The sequence below is a fragment of the Excalfactoria chinensis genome, chromosome 11, assembly GCF_039878825.1.
Source record: "Excalfactoria chinensis isolate bCotChi1 chromosome 11, bCotChi1.hap2, whole genome shotgun sequence".
Lineage (NCBI taxonomy): Eukaryota > Metazoa > Chordata > Aves > Galliformes > Phasianidae > Excalfactoria > Excalfactoria chinensis.
In genome coordinates, this window is record NC_092835.1 from 8684807 (window position 1) to 8706169 (window position 21363).

General features: G+C 36.2%; 1 protein-coding gene across 1 annotated transcript in view; it reads left to right on the plus strand.

The window, feature by feature from the left end:
- Nucleotides 1-21363, plus strand: part of LOC140257111 (transcription initiation factor TFIID subunit 4-like) — a 126736-nt gene that overhangs the window by 84313 nt on the left and 21060 nt on the right. The window lies entirely within an intron of this gene.

Consider the following 21363-nt stretch of genomic DNA (forward strand, 5'->3'; position numbering starts at 1 on the left):
ATAGAAGAATGGGTAGGGCATGAAGAAAAATCTGGAAAAACAAAACTGTAGTCTTGATCTCAGTTCAAACTGGGAGCTTGTACTAATACTGGTAACTGAGGTTTTGTGATAAATATGTCAGAACCTTTTATGGAATGGCCCTGCAACTGCAGAGATGAGTTTCTAGTCGTGCTACATTATGTTGTAATTCCAAGAAGAATACCATGCCCTAGAAGTAGGATCATATTTATTAGCACACAAAGCAAAGCAATATCCTCAAAAGTGAAATATATTAGCCAAGGTGGGGAACTGTGATAATGTGGTTACATTACCTTGGATACATCTTACTGAGTACTGTATTCTATAGTTCAGTTACAGTTTAACTTCTTTTGTTGCTGCTACATACGCCTACACCGTGGGAGTCAAAGTAATTCTATTATATGTGTGTTCTGAGGAAAATGCAAACATTTTGTTTTAAGTAACTAATTTATGTACTTTGACACACCCATATAAAGAGCAGCTTTCTGAAAAACAGGGAAAAAAGATTTTCAAGAAAAATGGATGAACAGGAGTGAGAGGTCCTCAAATAACACTTCCACCAAACATCTAACTAGTTTCATAATGTGACTACACAGTAGCCTAAGCTGATCTCTGAGCTTTATCCCAGTCCCTAGTGCATTCCTATCCCTTACATTGGCTTTGGCTCTTGTGCACTGTGCTAACCCATTTCCATTTGATAAACTGGCAAAAAACTAAGCTAACAACAACAAAAAGTGAATAGTTTTGACTTAGTTTGCTGAGGTAGTTTGGCTTAGAACACTGAAAAAGGAGCTTAGAACAAGGTGGAGGGAGATAACTTGAGATTACCTGCTATCACCTTCATTTACTGTGTCTACTACCTTTCTTTCATTCTCATATTTTAGATAATCTGCTGGAAATGGCTTCCTATGTAGCAGGCAGCAGTTCCATCACTAACTCAGTCTACTTTTATTATGTATAATGCAGTTTACATCAAAAATTTAAGAGAGGGTAAAGAGAAATGAGACATCATCTAGAAGAATTTAGCTTTTCGTTTTGCAGAGTATGAAATATTACATGTGCAGAATTGTATACTTTTATTTGATGGTGTCAAGCAAAGTAGTTGGAAAATATCTCTAAATACTGCTGCTTTTAGCAATTTAATATGTGATTGTCATGTAAGATATCAACCAATCCTGAAGTGGTACTGCCCAACTCTTCTTTGCTGTCTGGGTCCTTTCAGTTCACACAGAGCAGTGCATGGCAAAGATAGAGCAGTGGATGAAACATGCAATAGAGGGAAAGCAGCAACTATTTATACTCTTTAGTTAGTATCCTGAAGCACTTTCCAGATAATAATATATTTTGAGATGTTTTTGTTTACCTTCTGGATTTTTAATCTATTCAGTTTCAATTTGCAAGCTTTTTTTCTTGAAACGTAAGGCTTTTTATTATTAGCATTGAAGTTTACTTTCATTTATGAAATAGATACTCTCATGTAGTTGTAAGAGTTAAAGCTTTTAGAAAATAATGAACAAGACAAGGCATGGTAGTTTTAAGCATCAAGTATTTGAGTATTGCTAAGGTAACATTAATGCAAAATTTGCATATTTCAAAATCTTTCCTTTTTGTCTATGGAATGAAGGTGTAGAGGCTAAGTGCAGGTGTTTGTTATACTTAAGAAAAATAATGTGGCTTTTCATCAAGACCTATGGCTAGTATCCCAAAATGCATAAATAGAAAGTATATGTTTGAAATATCTGAGGGTATAATTTGTTTAAACATCAAGTGAAAGCCCTCTCCTGGTACTTGCTGGCACAGATGGTTTTTGAATACTGAGCTTCCAAAGGCAGCTTCAGGGCTAGTTCAGTGAATCACCACTTATTGAAGACAGTCATTTTAGGGATAAGAAAAAACCTCTTTCTCACATTGTGGAAGGGCAGTCAATTTAGGAATATTCAGTGAAGTATCTTGAAAATCCACCTTCCAGAAATTCACAGGAGCGTAGCGCTCAAAGGAGAGCTGATAGTTTGTTTCTTTTCACAGCCAGTGTTTATTCAAGCCATTAAAACAGCCTGGAAATATAATGTTCTTGCTGATTTGAATATCCCAAAATGGCTATAGTTAAAGTGGTGATATTTTGAGTAGGGAAAAACTAATTTTTCAAGGACTGCAGTGATTGACAGTCTACTTTAGATTATTTCGGTAACCAGTGTGGATACCAACTTGATTGAGTTGTATTTCTTTCATTTATTCTACTAGCAGTTGGAAGCATAAGGATGAATACATGATTATCTCGGAGGCATTTGGGTACTATGATGGAAAAAGTACTTCTGGCTCTAGACTTTTTAGTCATCTGAGACTGAATGCGATTCATTTGCTTGCACTTGTAAGCAGGTGGCATTCTCACTTTATGTACGAGTTATCTGTAGGTGTTTCAGCAACCCCTACAGTTCTTCTTCAAACCTATTGTTATTTTTTTAAATTATTATTTGATTTGATTTGATTTTTTTGTCCAAAAGAAATCTCAATACTAGGTAATTTTCTGTTTGGAGTGGGTTATCATAGTATCATAGTATCATAGTATTGTGCGAGTTGGAAGGGACCTTAGAGATCATCGAGTCCAACTCCCGGGATTCGAGCCCTCTGTGTAGCAGAGCGGCACTTCTACCCCCTGCTCCACAGGGGGGGATTCGAACCCGGGCCCCCTGGTGTTGCAAACGGGAATTCTACCGCTGCGCCACCGGAGGCACCGGAGGTTACACGATAAATAAATGGGATAGAGCTTCTCTTGGAAAACATGGCCTTGTTTCCTTCTTTTCTCACCCCTTTCAAACAGGAAGAAATGCATGGTCTGTCTTGCAGAAGTCCTTGTTGCAGAAGGGCTGTGTCGTAGGTTCTTCCCAAAATGTCTGTTCAAAGAATATTGTGCAGATTTTGAAGTTTGTGGATCAGCCAATATGATTTTAAGCATAAAACTAGTTTTGAATGATCTGAAAGAAAACACTCTGAAGTATTTTATTCAGGGGAAAAACACCAGTCAGTATGATTGCTGTGGTCTGAGCAAATTTTGGGGGTATTTGGGACTAAGATAGTTTTATGGCATCCTCTTTAAAAAATTATTGGAACGACTTGTTCTACAGCTCAAGTGTCAGCTTGGTCTTCGTGTTTGTGCAGTTGGCTCTTGATAAATAACTTTTTGTTTTAAGTGGTCAAAATACATTTAGAAAGCAGTTGAATCTAAAGAACCTTTATACTGGTTAAGCTTCAGTTATATGGAAGTAGATATAATAGACCATAATGCCTTTTGCAAGTGTTTATGGTCCAAGAAGTTAAAATTTTTCATGCTTTTAAGCCTGTAGACTAGCAGCAGAACATGATGTTTCTTTATGATTTATTATATCATTGTCCTTTCAAACACTGTTGCTCCATGCATCACTGACATGATAGAATGCAGTAGATATCTCAGTCTTGTTTTGGTGTAGGATGTCACTCCTGCAGATAGTTGTGATTTCCCTTTTAGGTGTAGCAAACTATCAGTTAAAAATGTTGGTTTGAATTTTCAGGTAGACAGAAGGTAGTTAAGCAGTGTGTCCTCATCTCTCTTTTATGGAGTTGAATGCATACGTCTTTGTGAAGCTTTGAAATGTCCAAGTTTAGATCAGTTTTTTGTGGCTTGTTTTGCTTGTTGTTTTCAAAACTCAAAATACAACATAAAATAATTTGCAGTAAATATATTAATATCTATTTGAAAGCCAAAGTATTTTGAAATACTTTACAGATATTATCACTAATTATTGTGCCTATTTTTCTCATTCTTAAATAAATGAGATTTCAAATAATTTACCATAATTATTACTGTATTTCAGATTTAACTTCAAATGGTGTTTTAATCCATCAGGAATATTAAAAAAACATATAATTGTGGGTTTATTTTGTGAAAAGAATTTATAATCATTAACACATTTCACAGGCTTGGTAATAGAAAGTAGGAATGTCTTAAACAGGGGGGCAATGCCAACTTTTTATTGATGATTTATATATTCACTTCATATTAGAATTATTAACATACATTGTGCCTGTTGGAAACAGGCAGAAATACAGTGAGTAAGAAGGCAGAACAATTTTGTATGGATCTCATTTGACAGGAGGAAAAATAGTCAGTTGGCAATACTAGAAAATAGAAAGCGGGCTCTGTGCCAGCACAAACATTCTTTTTCACTAGTAGAACAGGTTTGCATACTGTTTGTATTCCTTTGATCTGTGGAACACAAAATATTCTGACACACATTCTGTGATATTAATCATTTTTCCTTACTGGCCAAGACAAATTTGATTTTTACTTCATTTGGAGATGGAAAGGGTAGTTGATCCCTGTCTGCATGGTGTTGATCTAACACACAGAAGGAGACCATTAGAGCATTTCTTTCCCTGCTTTTCAAAGGTTTCTTCCTGGAGCCTTACCTAGTATTTTGTATTTAAACTAAAATCCTCCTTCTTACTAGAGCACTGAAAAAAAAATCATGTTGAAAATAATTTTATAAATGTAGTACTATTAAATACAATATTTTCATTTATGGGTACTTTAGAAGTGTAGTCAGTGTGTGCAGCTTATTAGCAAAGAACATGAGAGCTTGGCAAAATGACTTGAGTGGTTAGTAGTTCATTATTTGTCAGTCCCTATACATGTCGCTGTTATTTGCCAAAATATTGTTTTTCTTCTTGCAAAAGTCTGCTCCTTTGAGGATTTGGGGGACAGAGGGTATGTGAGTTGCTTGTTGTTAGGGTGATTTTATGGAGAATTTAAGGATTGTTTTTATTTACTTATTATAAATGGGTCACTCTGAAAGTAATGACTCCTATTTAGAATCATAGAATCTTTAAGGTTGGAAAAGACCTCTAAGATTATTTAGTCCAACTGTCCACTTACCACAAGTGTAGCCCACTAAATGTGCTCCTCAGTGCCACATACTCACATTTCCTGAACACCTTCAGGGACTCAATCCTTTCCAGTGCCTGACCACTGTTCTGACCACTGTTTCCTAATATCCTGCTTGCACCTCTTCTAGTGCAACTTGAGGCCATTCCCTCTAGTCCTATTGCTAGTTACATGGGAGTAGAAGCTGACTCCCACTTTGTCATGACCTTTCAGGGAGTTGTCATGATCTCTCCTGAGCCACCTCTTCTCCAGTCTAAACAATCTCAGTTCCCTCAGCCATTCCTCATGTGAATTTTGCTCCAGTCCCCTTACCAGCTTTGTTGTCCTTTTCTTGACACGCTCCGTAGCCTCAAGTGTCTTTCTTGTAGTAAGGGACCCAAAACTGAACACAGTACTTGAGGTATGGCCTCACCAGAGCTGTGTACAGACAATCACCTCCCTGCTGCTGGCTACACTGTTTATGAAGCCATTGGCTTTCTTGGCCACCTGGGCACACTGGTGGCTCATGTTCAGACAAGCATTGAGGCATTGAGAAGCTCAGCCTTTTCCTTATCCTCTGTGTTCACATTGCTTGCTGCATCCAGTAAAGGATGGAGATTCTCCTTAGCCCTCCTCTCCAGCAAGCATCAATGAATGTCAGTAGGCCAATTTTTTTCTGCATGAAGGAATTCAGTTCCACATCTTTGCTTCACAGTATTTCCATGTCAGATGCCAGCTTGTCAGACTGCCCCTCTGCTGCCATCTGTCACCTCACAACAAAATGGAATGGAATGTTGGTGGGAAGATTCAACCTCAGCCATACCAACAATGTCTGCCTCTGATGTTCTGGGACAACATAATAAAATAGGAGCCACTACTTTCAAAGTAGGCCTTGTGTTTTCTCCCTTCAGTTTCTTAGTGTTCAGAGGAGAAATGATAAACTATATTTTGTGGCCTCTGTTTTTCTGACATTTACAATTCAAGAATTTTTCTTCTTCTTGCTAAGTAAAACTGTAAGTCTAAAATAATAAAAGGACCTAGCTGAGGATTTTTCAGAACTGACTTGAATGTCTCCATTGACTTCAGAAGACAGGACTCAGGTTTCTGTGACATTTTCAGATGTCTGTGAAAGTATTTTCTTAGAACTTGAGCAGAAAGTGTCCATGGTGTAAGATGGACACATGGAAAGATTTATTATCCTAAAATTGCACTGCTTCTCCTCTGACTGTCTCTTCTCTAACAGAGTTATGTGAATCATCAAATTATTTTATTTCCTTCTCTCTTCCATCTTGTTTAATATCAGATAACTTCGGGGTAATCCTTAGAGTCTTAAGAAATTTAATAAGATGTCAATTCTTCAACATTTCCAGCCTGATTCTTTAAAGGAAGTCAAGTAGTATGTTGGTGACACCAAGGATGATTAGGGTACAGTGTTTAACATTTTGGTTTCCTTGGAACCTTTGGGCAGGTAGGCTTGAACTTCAAGGGAATCTTTTTGCTGGCTTCTAATATAAGTGGTTCACATTGAAGTACTGAACAGAATTTTTGTTATTTAACCTCATCCAATCTGTAAAACCAAACTGTTACCCGAGTCTCTCTTCCAGACAAGAGTGTCTAAGCAGTGCTTCTGCTACTTCTGTAGTGTTTCTGAAGTTACCTTCATACAGCATCAAGTCTGAGAGATTCTTTTAAATTCCATGATATAGGATACAGTGAAAACAGCTTGGAATAACAAGAGAAAATTCGCTTTGAGAAAATGAAGTTATCAGTACAAGCTTTCTGAAGTCCTGCAGGTAGTCTGTATTGATGCTCCTGAAACAAATCTGGCCACCAGTTGCAAAAATGTTCTGTCGATAAGGAGAAATTTCTTTCTGTAAAAAAAACACCTGACATAAACATTTCATTCAGAACTCATCTTGCTGTGTGTACTAAAAATGATATTAAGTAGTTCTACTCAAAAGAAAAAAAAAAAAAATAGAGTGCATCAAAGAGGAAGGAAGACAAGCCTATTATGGCTTCCTCATGCCACATATGAGTCTTCCAAGATTGCACTGTAAGTCTGAATGGTTTCTTTATCAGTTTGGAAGTATTAAGGTATGTATAGAATTCATGTATATTTAAACACAAATTCTAGAGTCAGGTCCTATTACAGTTTTCATAAACAAAGTCATTATGAAATGACAAAATATCAGCAGTTTGTGGTGCAGGGCTTTCTATTCTGACAAATTTTGCTGTTTAATGATCATGATGTGCTGTCAGCCCCTATAATCTACTGTATACTGTAAGAACATTTTGAGCAAACATTTGTTTAATTTGGAAATTATTGTTTGCACTACTTGCACATCTGTTGACCAGTCTGCTACTGTCCACATTTCTCTTTCGAATTTGGCTTTCTAAAATTTGTCGATGATAAAATTGAAAGCAGTGACTCAAATACTTAAACTGAGCTTAAAGCCAAAAGCTTGACAAGTTTGCATGGCTTACACATCCTTTCTTTGTAAGAGAGATGAGAAAATGGATCCTGGTTGGCCGTGTTCACAAGAAGTTAAGCATCTGAGCTCCAGACCTGCAAGGACATGTGCACATGCTTAACTTTAAGCACAGTGGTTGGTTTGTTTGAAGTTGGTAGCATGCCTTGTGTAGAACATTAATTACATGCAAGAAGCTTTTGTTGGATCGCTGTGTATTTCAGTGTTCCTGTCAGTCCTTTTGTGTTTCCTACTGCATGAACTCTGCTAATCTGTAACTGATTCTGATTTAGGAAGTGCCTTATTACTGTTTTCTGTACATGATAAAAACAGAGTTTTCTTTTTGGGAAACAGGCATATTGCATGCTTTTGAAAAGTCTCACATTATTTGGCCATCAAAGACTTTGGGACTATAAGTGTGTTTAGGGGCAGGCTTCAGAACTTTCCCAATGTGTCTTCAATATTGCAGGCTGTATTTTGCTTTCAAAGAATTAACATAGTAAAAATATCTGACGGGGATCTTCGTCTTGGTGTTCCTTTTGTTACAGAGCCTATTCTAGTGAGTGACTAGGAAAAAAGGGGTTTTGTTTTTGTTTTGCCTGCAGTCAAACAGGAGCATGCTGGTTAAAGGGATTCTGTGGGGGAGTTGGACTGGAGAGGGCCTGAGGGAACTCGGAGAGACATCTACCACCAGCAGCTTGTCTGTGCTAGCTAATTATAGCTAGGGTACTGTTTACTTTAGTGGTATACTCCTTATTTATTAGTTACTTAGTTACTGCTTGCCTTCAAGTTACAGGCTTGCAGCCAGTTGCTGCAGGGGAGGTGCAATAGGAAGGGAAGGGCATCATGCAGCACTGCAAATCACAGCTCCCCGACCTTGGCATGTTTTTTAAAATATATATATTTTTTAATTTTTTTTTTCCTCTTTTTAAATGAGACACAATTGGAGATATGGTCAAAAAGAAAAGTATGCAAGTTAAAAAATGGAAACAAAGGAAACAAAGAATATATATATATATATATTTTTACAGTCTAGCAGGACTGTGATGACAAAATTATTGTTTGCATGATTTATAAAACTGTGTTTGTTTTCTTCTTTTAACTCCTGCTTTCAGACCAAAATCCCACTTTTTTGTTTGTCTAAAGTTCCACCGATTTTAATAAAATTTTGAGTTTTATACCTTTTTTAACTGGTACCACTTTGGGAATCCAAAGTTTGTTTATTTGGGCACTCGTACTAGTGAGGTAGTTTCACATTAGCATTCTTCCAAGCAAATGAATCTACACAGACATGTTTCTTATAATTAACTAAAACTAAATTAAACCATAATAAAGATTGTATATGGAAACCATAGGTCATTTAAAAGCCTAAGCCCTTCAGAGTTAAACATAGATGAGCTACTTAAGAAAATGTTACCCTAATTTGTCCTCATTTTTGTCATGAACTTTGAGCAGAGCCTATGGATTGGCTATGTGAAAGAGATAGAGTAAGTACATAAACTTATTTCCAGCGCTGGCTTTTTCATTGCTTTTGTTGTTCTGTTTGTAGTCGTGTTGGCATGATAATGATCTCAGCAAACAACAGGACAAAGAACAGTAGTGCTGTATGGAGGCAAATCAAGAGAATTGTGAGATCATCTGCAACTCTGAGAAAACAGAAGTTATCACAAATAGTGCTTCCCATGACTTAGAAGCATGGTGATGGTGATGGTGTTGACTGAAATTATCAGTAAAAGAATTATTTCTTTAGTCTTTCTGAGCATTACAGTATCTTGTAAAGCTGGAAGCATAACAAGAGCTGGACCAGTTTCTGAACAATATAGAGGAAGCTCTGTTAGAAGAATAAGCATACTCTAATAATACGTGGGGGGGGAGAGAAAAAAAAAAAAAAAGGAAAAAAAAGAAAAAAAAAAGAAAAGCTTCTATCTCCAAAGAAGAAGGTTGGGAATAAAAAAGGAGCACAACAGGTTAAACAGCCTTGGCCGAAGAAGTGAGTACCCCTAGGCAGACCAGCATCTCTAATCAGTGGTAGTGGTACTAGCTCTGAGGGGAGGGAAATTCAGGCTGGTGCTCTCATGTAACATTAAAAAGGACAAGCAGTCTGTCAGGAGAAACAGTCATTGGCGTGGGATTTCTTCTCTTGATCAAAAAGACAGCAGCACTGCAGCCTGCTTTATCTATGAGGGAGGTGTCAGCAGAGGGCATTTTTTTTCCCAGGCCATATCACTGGCCTATGGTGCATTTTTCCCAAGCCATAAAAGAAGTCACCTGCATTTCTCTCTTTAGCAAGTTTTTGCTGATTTTCTTCTTTCTTCTCTTTTCACTTGTTTTCAATTTTATGCAAGTAAAATCCTTCCCTCCCCTCACATCCCCCCTCTCCTTTACAAAGCAGAAGGGGGAGCTAAACCTGATGGACCCGAAAAATAAGCCTGATATCCCTATCTCGAAAGCCAGTACTTGTTCTGTCCTTTCTATTAGTAATTCTCTATAAATAACAAAAAATATATATTTACTATAAGAAATACTGTGAATCCAAATCTGGAATTAGTTAGTTTCTAATAAGCAACTTACTTGTAATGAGACATGTTTTGTGGGTTTTCTTAGTTAAGGGCAAGAAGAATTTATAAGGGCGGTCTGATTCAGTGCCTGATCATCATTTTCACACTTGAGGATTCATCTGTGTCCATATCACTTAACCAATAATGCTTCATTTTAACAAAAATTCTTCTGGCTCTATTATATTTAGGAAATTATTAATGAGTCTCTAACTAAAACATCAACTCTGTTCATATCAAATCTGGTCTCTGTGTGATCAAATCTGTAGATCATGTATGTTCTGCATTTGTGTCTGGCATCTAATCAGTTTGCAGCAGTTAAGGAAAATTAGGAATGTTTAATGAATATTTGAATACTTCTATTAGTTGACATTCTTGATATGTGTTAGAAAGATTTGAACTTTCCAAGACAAGAGAAATATATATCTGGATCTGTTAATGGCCCATCACAGCATTTATTCTAGCTGTTGTGACTAATAAGTTAGTTTGACATATTCAGGTTCCCTTTTAGAGTGTCATATATTAAAAAATGAGATGTAATTCATAATCCAACTTCTTCTACCTGTTTTTGAGCAGTGAGTCTTTATTGGTCTGAAGTCAAACACTAGCATTAAAGAGACATAAAGATTTTTGGATTTCAGGTTCATTTAAAAATGTTATTTATTATATAAAATTTATCCTAGTGGTGATAAAAATAAATTATTTTCAATGTTTCCTATACTTCTGCCCTTACTGTGTAAGTCTGTGGTAAATGCATTAAGTTGTACTAACTGGGAGATAGCAAAGCAGTACTTGTTCTTTTGAGTATGTTTTTCCAACTACGGATTCTACAACATTAGATTTTTGCTATTCCTATTTAAATGATGAATTTAATTTAAATCTTCTAATTTTAACATAACTCTTTAACAAGGCCATGTAATCTATAATCTAGTTGTGAGTTATTTCATTTAACTGTACAAAAAAAAGGAAAAAAAAACAAAAAACAAAAAACCAAAAACAACTCAATGATAGCCTTTTCTGTCCTCTCTTTTCTCTCCTTTTGAAGACAAAGCTACCTGACTTATGGCTGGTTAGAATGAGCATCACGTAAAACAGACAAATCACGCTGTGTCAGATTAATCCTCCTTAAGCGGCTTACACTCCAGTTGCATAGAAAGACACCATAACATGGAGAACTTGTTCACAATTGACACCAAACTATAGATTGCATATCAAAGAAAATGCTTTACCTACCTATTCTGCAGTCTACTCTTTAGTGTGAATTGTTCTTCTAGATCTGATAATAGAACACTTCTGGCTGACTGTACCGTATCAACTTGACATTTGGAATACAGATATATGAGAAGCATGTCATGTTAACAGAACACTACAACAGTCATACTTTGTCTCAACTGATGGGGGAATTGCAGCGTACAGAGTAATTCATGTTGACAGTAAGAACTTGCAGATAGGCAGCCTAAAATGGTGAAATCATTATAGAAATTTATTTAACTGGTTGAATGGCCGTAGCAGATTGGTTGAGCCAGCCAAATCAAAGAGAATCTGAGGGAGATATCTTCTCTACTACAATTTTAAAGATTAATTTATGTCTGGCTTCTATATCCTTTGGAATACATATATTTATATCTTTGAATATTTATACAAACATAAGAGTTAGTAGTTATTGATTAAATAGTATATTTTTCATATCTATTGTTCAGAGAATTAGGTACTTTTTCATGGTTACTGTTTGAGAAATAATCTTGTAAAGAAGGTGAGTATATAATTGGAAGTAAACCAATTTTGTTTGATTTACTTATGAAAGAGTGTTTTATCAATTTGATTAATAACAGAGTTTTATATTTTAATTTAATTCACAAAATATTTTCCACTTGCGTGTTTCTCTGTGCTTTTAAATCTCTTATTGGTGCTAAAAATCAGATTTTTTCCTCAAAAATTGAATAAAGATGATATTTTAGAGGGAGAGTCGATGCTATGCCTGTAACAATAGAGACAAGTGGAAATGAAAGAGAAACCTTGGAGTACCTTCTATTCCTGCTTTTAACTGAACCTTAACCAATCACCTACATTTGTTTTCTTAGTACTTAATTCAACAGGTTTTAGTCATACCCTCTAGGATCTCCATAATACAATTCTGTAGGTACAGCAAATTCTTCAAATCGCCGTCAGCAGCAGAGCACACAGGCATGTTACAGACTTCAGGCACGAGAGACCTGAGTCTGTAGAGAGAAGTATGCTTTGAGTATCATCTGTATAAAAAAAAAGAGATATCCCAAACTTTGCATTTAAAAATATTTCTCCAAAGTATCTCTTTCAGTGTAAATGCTGATGTGAGTTGGTATTAAATGAATCTATAGAGAAAGCTCTTTAGCCCAGTGCAATGGGAATTTTTCCATTGTCAATCTGGCTCTACTTCTGTCTGTGGCTTACTCTAGTTGACTTTATCTTAGTGTTCTTATCTTGTTCATTGCTATTCATAACCCATACTTGTGTGAAGATGGGCCTTTATTCATATGAAATATTTGCCAAGTTCCTTGTTCCTTTATGTAAAGGAACAATAAATACTATTTGAACATATATACCTTTGATTTGTTTTCATTCTCAGTTTAATTATGCAGTGTGTATTTTAGACACGTGTGTCTGATTCTTGTCTTGTATTAATTTGTCTTTTCATGTTAACAAGTGTGAGTACAAAGCAAGCAAAAGCAGTACCGCTCTCCAGTTATCGGTGTGTTTGAGGCCATATGTGTGTTATAGTCACAGACTTTTAAAAGAAGGTGTTAGCCAGAAGATTCTCTCTTTCTGGATACTTTAAAGAAATGCTTTCCAAAGATATAAAGGATGACATTTTGGCATTCCTCAGCTGGATGAGAAAAGAGCAGTCTGCCATTGACTCCACTTCTCTCTTTTCCATTTGTTCTTGCAATTCCTTCAATGCTTAGTTGGGAGAAAAAATTGATTGCATAGTAGAGCTAGGTTGTGGTAGAAAGCAAGCTGAGAATATAAGTATAGTTTTCAGTATCTTCTGCTAGCATGTATAATTTCCACTGCTTAGAACTGAAATGTTGTCAGCCTCTTCCTTTAGTTACTTAACCAATTGCATTTTAGCTGTTTTATGTGACATATCTATCACATGGAGAAATAATTACTAAGAATTCACAAGGCAAATGAAAGGTGCAGGAATCTGGGATTGATATTCTGATGCACTGCTGCACAGGTACTGTTTAAGGTTACTGTTTCTGATTGAAGTCACTTTCACCTTTGTATGAAAGCAGCATAATTAATCAGACTATAATGAATTCAGGTACTGCCAGTTTGTCACCTCAAGAAAAAAGTTACCAGAGCAGGCTGAAATCCAATTGAAAATGTGGTCATGATTAGTAGTTAATATTTAAGGCACTGTTTTAATACGTGTAGTGTGATGGTAGACACATTTTGACAGTGTTGGGAAATGTGTTGCATGGCTTCAAATGTACCTTGAAAAGTAAGTGCAAGATGATCCCAAATTCTCATGCAAATGAAAGTATTATTTTATGATGCGTTTTACAGAGGTACAGAATCTGCAGCTCTAAATGTTTCCTGATTTGTCTATTTAGTTTTGCCTTTATTAGCAAAGACCTCAGCTTGTTTCAGTGTGAAAGTTGGATTGGGCATAATATATCCACCTGAAATCAAAAATCACCGAATGAAACAGCAGTTTAGCTTGTCTTTTAAGTTGTTACTCTTAGTGATCTCTTATAAGTGTATTTGAATAGAAGTAATGTTTTTGAGGTTGTACACTTTCCAAGGGAGGTTTACATCACTATTCTTGGTACTATTTTCAAATGTAAATACTGTTGTTAGTGATCTGTAGTTCAGTAGGAAAATTCAGTGGGTGCTTTTGTGTTGTGGGGGAAAATATATATATATACATATATATATATCAGGATTTAAGCATTGCTTTATTTGCTTAGGTGATTTTTAAATGCTTTCTATTTAAATTATTGAGATTATATTTTAGCAGTGCTTGCTTTCCATGGCTTCAGAAAGGCAATCACAGTGCAAACAACTATACTAGTGGTGATCTTTGTGTGAGCCCTCTCATGGGTCTCACCACGGTGAAGTTCAGACTATAGAATGGTTCATACTTCAGACAAAATCAACTGGATTATTTTAAATAATATAAATAGGTGGTATGGATTAAGTTGGCTGATATCGCCTGGAGTGAGTTAGGGAGCGCTCAGATGAACTACTCTGCTGGCAGATCTTCAGGATAATAACTTCAGCAGGGGGCAGTGAGGAGCAGCTGGGGGGCATAAAGCCTTTGATCAGCACAGCTGGATCCAAATCTAACATCTGTCTATAGTCTTAGACTCAACACTTTTGTTAATACTGTGAGCTGTATTTGCATTTGTTAGATTATTTTGGTGACAGTACTTTTCTGTCTCTAGTGTTCCATTTCTTTCCATAATCCCCCCTCACAGCAAAATCAGTATTGGCAATTCAGAAGAAACAGAACAATTATCTTCTTCATGTAACCCTTTAACAATTATTAACTTTCCTGTACTTTTCTAGCAATGGTTATATGTGGAAGTCTCAGTAAGGAGCAGCTGGGAAATTAAAATGCAGGAATTACAGAAAGAAGCTGTTCAATTTTGCTGCATTTGCCATCAAAGAATGCATATACGTATTCTCTTTCTCAGATCTAATAAGAAGGAGCCCAAGTGCCCATATACCCAGGATATTTCAGGTTCCTGCAGTCATGAAGCTTCCCTGTGCCTGTGAGGAAGTGAATGGCTGATGGAATGACGAGAGGCTTGAATTTACAGTCCAGTGCACGCTTGACCATAACTGAGTTGATTACAAACATTCCTGTAATAATTTAACAATAATTTAAAGAACACAGGGTAGAGAAGCTAGTATCAAAAACTCAGTGTTGTGAAGTAATAGCCTCAATATCTCTTAAGCTTCCTGCATACACTTAATCCTTTCTTTTTCTTCCATATTCTCTATTTGCTGCAGAGAAACAAACCTTGTAAGCATTTGCTTATATTTGGCATGGAATAATAAAGCAGACAAGTGTCACATGAATGATTGTGACACTTGTACAAATGTCTGTGAGCTCAAACAGGACAGGCAAATTATGTTTTGACCCATTAACTATAGCTGTCTTAGAAAAAAAATGCCAATTTATCTAAACGCTTTAAATCAAGCAAACACTTAGGACTCAAAAATTTGTCAGAATCATACCTTGAGTTGTCTTCATATTAAAAGCATGCTGAGATGTATCCTTTCAGTTTACTGAAAAAAATACAGCTTTGAGAGGATGAGAAGGAGGAAAATCAAATTGAGTATATACAGATATAGACCAACAGTTTTCCATTCATTATATTCTATTTCCTACTGCTTATCCATTAAACTGGAAAGAGAATGGTGAAGGCTTTGGGTATGTTATCCTTTGGCACTGTCAGTTTTTGAAATTTCCTTTTAGCTTCCTATAGTATTATTTTAAGATTCTAGGGTTGTGGTGAGGAGTTTTCCACAACATAGTACACATAACTGCCTCTGTGTTAAATGAGTGAGTGGAGTAACCTGGTTGTGGAACTTGGATGTGATGCTGCAAATAATTTATTTTCTTATTCAATATGGCTGAAGTTGATAATTGATTTGAAAGAGGTATTTTGTTAAAGAAACTGAACTGCATAAATTCCCTTATCTCAAACATTCAGAGTTATCACTGCCTCCTTTTTTAGTGTAGATATTTTTGTAGTTGCATTGCTGTGTTGAAGCCTGATGCCCTTTGAACTTTTCTTGCCAGCTCCCAGTAGTCTTAGTCTGGAAAGATCATTCAGTACTTGTGTGATGCAGTAACTCAAAATGCCCTTCCTTTGCCTTTGTTTCCTGCCTTCTTCCTTACCTGTTAATTATCTTCACTTTCTTATCTTTCTTCAAATATAGACAAAAAATAATAATCAAGGATCATGTACATTTTTAATGCAAGACTACATTTCCATGAATTCAGATTTCATTTTTGATACATTTTTCTAAAAATTGTATTAATGTTAATGAATTCTCTGTTACTTGTTTTTGAGTATGTAGTTGATAATATGATAATACAGTCTTCAGAATTTAGGCCAGGGAATAAAAGTTTCAAGTATTTATGCACTCTTAGTTTCAGTATTCTAATGGGTCCTCAAAGGGCAGCCTTTTATTAATGAGAGTAATTTGGAACAAGATTAGCTGTCCTACTAAGGAGTAAACAGTCTTGAATGTACATTTGTATAGTCTGGTTTAATATAAAGGAGGAAGTTAGTTTGGATCTGCCCGGGTGAGACAAAAAAAAAAATCTCAGCTAAGTTAGAAGGCATAATAGCACTAAAAAAGTGAGGCACATTTTTAGAATAAAATGAGAGTGAAGACTTGGCAGATTAGGTTTGCCATATATCTATGATAGTTAAAATAACCGCATTTAAAATTTTGAAACTGTAATTTACATACTCATTTATTATTATTCAGATTAATACTAAAAGGGCAGAAGTCATCCAAGGAACTTACACATTAATTTTCTTCCCCTTCACTACTCTGAGGATTTATTTCAAAATATTTTTCTAGTACCTTGAATTTTGTTGTTATTTTTTTGTTCTAACAAGAAGTAACTTTTCATTCTGGCTGTCTATTAATGCTGCTGAGAAATAAAGACGCTTTTACAGAATGCTTTCAAGCACAAAAGGAGATGGTTTTCAAGAGATTATTTTACATATTTACATATTTTACCTTAAGCATTTTGTAGTCACTGCCTACTGGTGAATGTATCAGATTTTTACACACACTTTCAAAATGAACCAGTTTTGCTTCTAAGCCATTGCAAAGGGAGGAAATGAATTCTAACTTTTTTCACTTCATTTTCACATCCTCACATTTCCTTATTTCACATGGTTTAAAACAAAATGCCTCCAGCATTATTTTTCCTTTCTCAAGAGCAAAGTGAATGTGACTTTTCTAAGGGGGTCACAGGATGCCTCTGAGGCCTGTGGGTGTTACTGGACTGCTGCCTGCTTTCAGCTTAACTGAAGGGCTTGTCATAGTTTTCATCTCCTAAGAAATTAGCCCTAGGTGCTGGCCAGAAGCAGGAGAAGGCAGCATTATGAGTCCCACGCTGGTTATTTCCCACTGACATCAAATCCTGAGGTTTTCAAATTAATCCCACACAAAGACAACCCTTCATTTTGGTGCCAGTTTGAAATTAGACTGCAATAATGACCTTTTAAAGATGTCTAGTTGTTAAGATAACCCCCTGTTGAAACTTGAAGGTAGCCATTGCACCCTGTGTTGATAAGACGTTACTGACGCTTTAGCAGATTTTGTAAAGGTGACTGGAAGTCATGGCCAGTGACTTGACCTGTGCTGCTGAAAGGAATGAAACCGATAGCCAGCCAAGCCTGCCTCGCCTTGCATCTCGCTGCATTCTGGTTCCAGAAACAAACAAAGGGTCTTTATAAACTTCCAGCAGGCAGATTAGTTACAAACTAGTAATAGACTTTCACAAAAGGGGACTGACTTTACCATCAGAAAAAGTTAATACTCAGCTCAGAGTGTGAATTAAAAGCATACCTTCTAGTACTTTTACACTGGCTGGCAACTGGCAAAGCTTGGAAAATGGAGCATTAACAATAACCATTAATATAAACAAGTAAAAGAGTAATTTGCTGTATTTTATCCTAAAGTATTCCATGTGAAGTAAAAACTGGCCCAATAGAAAATGGGCATTGCAGCATACATCTGTGCAGTTTGCAGGAGATTTTTGTCTATTGTAATGAACAGAAATCTGGTTTTGTCCAAAATTAAAATAACCCACCTAATTGGTTCCTGGTTTTTCACCCTAGGGTTTAGCATCATAAACCTACATGAGTTTACCCTGTGCAAAATCATCCTTCATTACCAGTAATAAATAGGTATGAAGCTGGAGATGATAACTCTTTGTAGTCAAAATAAGTGTATGTAAACAACAATGAAGCACTGAGTATGAAAAATTTTGATAGCTATTTGGTCTTAGCAATTGTTTATGTGCATCTCATTTAAGAAAATATATTTCTGTAAAAATCTGTCATTGTTACTTGTAAAATTTACTATGCTCAGTTTCTCTGTGTTTTTAAATTTTGTACTTCTTCAATTGCAGTTACAACCATACAGAGCATAACTGATTGCTGAGGCAAATTTTATTATGAATGTAACTATTTATAATATATGAAAATTTCAGCTGTTTAGCCAACATCAACGACAAGTTTTCCTTTAAAACTATAGTAAGTCCCATAGACTAAGCACTTTTCAGCTGTTTGAATACTCTGCTTTTGACTGTTTTCAGTTATTTTATTTCTATTCACCAAAAATAGAAAATATGCATGAAACATTTTATTATTTGATGGTGTACTACACCATCTGCTGCCATAATGCACTCAACTAGTACTTGTTTTGAGAAATGTGCTGTGAAATCATAGTTTGCATCTATAGATTTTGAAAACATACAATATACAGACATTTAAGCATTCCTTTTTTTTTAACCCTTAGCATTGTTAGAGCTTTCAGAAGCTTCTCTTCAGCGTTTCAGAAATTAAAGGGTTATCAAAAGGCAGGCATCAGAAAAAGACTGTTGATGCCTGTATTTCTCTTTTGAATATCAAAATAGTGGGGATTATTTGCTTTATCAGTTTAAGGGGGTTGTAGAAAATTGAATCTTTCGTTTTGTGATCATTTCTCTTCTTTAATATATTTCACCTAGTTTAGAAGTATGGATCAGAAACTCACAAGGAAAACTGATGCCCTTTCCTGCAGCTAAATTAACAGGAATCACGTGGAAAACAATCTGAGCCTTGTATGAAAAGGGGAGCCATTAAAATTAGCCCTAAGCTATGGACTGCACCCAATATCACTAGAACTGCACTCACTGCAGATGTGGAGGCTGGCTCTCAGGCAAACTGAGCTGTGTTGTATAGCTACAATTAAAATCAACTCCTCTGCCAAAAAATAAAAGGGAGGAGGGTAGAAGGAGAACATCAAAGACAGATTGAAATGTGTAGTTAGTAATAAGAGTGGTCTCCTCTTGAACCAAGCCCTGCAGCGATTCATGGCCCCCTTGTTAATGAGAAATTTTGACCTCTGGTTTGTAAGTTAAACTTGTAATCCCAGCTAATGAAGTAAATCAATCCCAACTTCAGTCTGTTGTTCCCATTTTTCTTTGCACAGTGTGTCTGGGAGTTGGTATCCAGGTCTACAAATACGATTTGGGGGAAAAAATTTATTCAACAGCTCTGTAACTTCTGTTTTGCAGATTCACTTAAATATGTCTGAAGCAGACAGATTATTTTAACTTGTCTGTTTGTTTGTAAAATGTCCTATTAGCGGGGATGTTTTAGACACTTGAAAATAATAGGCCTTAGTTACCATTTTAAAAGGTTTACAAGTATCCCCTAATATTCGTTTCATGAACAGATTTACATTTTGGATTAGTAGATCTGTTTGAAGTTATTTAGGAACCATATTTTAATTCTTGCTGTATGTTTCTGGGGATACTGATGATCGTTCTGTGTCAGAAAAAAAGGTTTCCCACTGCTTTGAGGGAAAACAGATTCGCTAGCAGTAAAAACAAATGTAAAGCTAAGATGCTAATTTTCATAATGGTGGATCATCCTTTGAAATACATACTGCCACGTCTTGTAAGCCATAGAGTGACAAAAAACCTAGCCATTTATCCAGCCCAAAAGCCTTCGTAAAGCCTCTGAGTTGATGCCATGTCATACCGTATTACTAAAGAATCTGTAAGAGATCAGCAGATGGTAAAAAAAGGAAAAAAAAAAAAAGGTGAAGCTTTCACGACAAAAATGAGAGACTGGATTTCTAATGTGATCCCTTAAAATAAAACATCATCAGCCAGGGGAAGAAAAATGCTTGTAGCTGCTTTCCCTTTCCTTTTGTATTGGTATCTTTGTAGCCCCTTCTACATGATAGGACCTTTTTTTGCTGTAATCGTTTTCTCTATAAGAGGAGCTTTTATTTTAGTTTATAGCTGATTTGTGCTACAAATGCTGCTTTGCAGGAGCAGAAGCTTCCCAACAAAATGTGTTTTTCTAACACAAGGGGTACGTGAGCTCCCCTCTAAAAGCAGGGGATGTGCTGCATCTCGGCCCTTGCTTGCAGTGGTAGGCAGAGTGGTGCAGAGCTGTGCCTCTGAAGGTTTTGGCTCTAATGTTGTTTTTTATAGCCACGTTCCTGCAGTTTCACTGACAAAGCCACATTGCATATTATGATCTTCTGTAGATGTCATACGTTTGTATTTCTGTTGTGAAGAGCGAGCAAACAACCAAGTGTTGCTGTGTTTTATGCAATTGTATTAGAGAAAAGAGAAATGGGTTTACACTGGTGAAGTAGGAAGCTTTTGTGATTGATGCAGCTCAGTTGTTTTTCTGTGGTGACCACAGAGGTGTGTGGGTTTTTCTGTTTGTTTGTTTGGAGGTTTTTGCTTTGTTTAGCTCAGTGACTAATCCAATTCTCTTACTTCTAGAGTTGGAAGTCTTATTACTTATGTGCCTTAAAAAAAATGGTAGATTCTAAAGGTGGCTTCTGATGGGATGTGAATATTTGCTGCCTAGATGGTTGTCCAAGGCTGTGGGTGCTGCAAGCAGGGATGTGTTCCCACCAGGTGGGGATGCACAGGTCCCAGTGAGTGACTTGGCACCAGCCTAACACCTGGCTCTCTTAGCTGAGGGATGCTGCGGTGCACTGGGAAAGCTGAGATTCAACCATGCTTGGAGAAAAGGCTCCTTTATACCATAGTGAAGCTTATCTTTGAGCCAGGCCTTGCAGCAATGGCTCTCGAATAAGCTACTTTTATCCCTTTTCAGAATGTAAAGGCAACTGAAATGGTGGGACTGGAAAGAGCTGCCTAATAGGAGTGTTTGCAGAAAACCAGCAAGTTGTGGGGCTGAGATGCAAGAGACTGTCTCCCAAGGATAGGGTGCAAGAACTTTTCTGTAGAGGAACCAAATATTAATGCAATCCAAATATAGAGATTATATCCCCTAATAAGCTTTAGTTTGTAGTGTATGTTTTTCCTATGTATCAAATGTACTGAAAAATTATGTTACTCAGAATTCCTCTGTATGTAGAAAGCCTCTATTTGCTTTATAAGTAACACATTAAGGATTACATATAGTTTTCAAAATACACATGAAGGGCTAAATTAATTTGTGTGCTATTTTTCTAGATGATAATGTACTGTATAATCATCAACTCTACCTATGTTGTTCTTTGAAGATGCTCATGACTCTCAACGATCCGAAGTGGGATGTTTTATACAGCTACAAATCATCAGTATGTTGTAGGCAAGAGTTTATTTTAACCTATTTTTTGTCTCTCTAAATTTAAAAGAAGCTTTTTTAATTCTTACAAGTGG